This window comes from Bos indicus x Bos taurus, chromosome 10 (genome assembly GCF_003369695.1).
Source record: "Bos indicus x Bos taurus breed Angus x Brahman F1 hybrid chromosome 10, Bos_hybrid_MaternalHap_v2.0, whole genome shotgun sequence".
Taxonomy (NCBI): domain Eukaryota; kingdom Metazoa; phylum Chordata; class Mammalia; order Artiodactyla; family Bovidae; genus Bos; species Bos indicus x Bos taurus.
Window position 1 is genome coordinate 68384924 of NC_040085.1, and position 1251 is coordinate 68386174.

Sequence of the window (1251 nt, forward strand, 5' to 3'; positions counted from 1 at the left end):
TTGGGTGGCAGTAAGTTTTGGAGGAAATTGATCTCAGGAAAGGAAAGTGAGGATGCCAGGGAAATAGACTTGGGAGAGGAGAAGCAGACTCCCCTGGCTTCAAACAGGCTGTGTGGCAGCAAGTATGAAAATGCAACAAGCCCTCAGAATGGGAGGTTGTCAGCATGAAGCACTGACACTGAAATTAGCTAGCACTGTGGCTGTAATTAGGAGAAGGCAATGGCATCCCACTCCAGTACTCTTCCCTGGAAAATCCCATGGATGGAGGAGCCTGGTGGGCTGCAATCCATGGGGTCACTGGAGTTGGGCACGACTGAGCGACTTCACTTTCACTTTTCACTTTCATGCATTGGAGAAGGAAATGGCAACCCACTCCAGTATTCTTGCCTGGAGAATCCCAGGGACGGAGGAACCTGGTGGGCTGCCATCTATGGGGTCACACAGAGTCGGACACGACCAAAGTGACTTAGCAGTAGCAGTAGCATTAGCAGCAGTGGCTGTAATTAGAGGTGGGTTGAGAGGCTGTAACTTGGGCACCAGAGGCATCTGCTGTAGAGCTTTATGGATATGCTTTAATGGATGATAAGACCATGCATCCTGAATACCTACGAATAAATATTTCACTTGCTAGAAAGGCTTTTCATAAGGCAGTTGACTATGTTAATCACCCTTTCAGCTGCATGTTTTGAGTGTGCAAAGATGCAATCATCACCCACTTCAAACTATAAAAGTTTGAATTAAAATGTTTTGTTACTTCTGAATCCAATAGGTTTAATATATTTAATAGATCATCTTGGGCTTCCCAGATAGCTCAGTTGGTAAAGAATCTGCCTGCAATGCAGGAGACCCCGGTTCGATTCCTGGGTTGGGAAGATCCCCTGGAGAAGGGAAAGGCTGCCCACTCCAGTATTCTGGCCTAGAGAATTCCATGGACGGTCCATGGGGTCGCAAAGAGTTGGACACGACTGAGCCACTTACAATTTCAAGGCAGGTTCTTTGTCAGGTGGCTTTCTGTAATGGAAACACTAAATCTCTGGGCTTTTTTTTTTTTTTTTTTTTTAAGGAATTGGTTTCATGAAAAACTGAGGGGGAACCTTGCAGGCAATAGGAATGAAAGAAAAAGAAAACCCCAAAATGCATTCTGTTTGCCACTGGTATTATCAGCATGGTGAAAAGAGAGGGCGGGACCTACAGGTTCAGATCCAGTTACTACTCCCAACTTCAATCACACTAGCGAATGAATAAGACAAC

The 1251-nt window shown here is 45.5% G+C and overlaps 1 non-coding gene across 1 annotated transcript; it reads left to right on the forward strand.

The window, feature by feature from the left end:
• The first annotated feature begins 800 nt into the window (after positions 1-800).
• Positions 801-872, forward strand: TRNAC-GCA. The gene has a single exon. It is a non-coding gene; the product is annotated as a tRNA-Cys (tRNA).
• The last annotated feature ends 379 nt before the right edge of the window (positions 873-1251 follow it).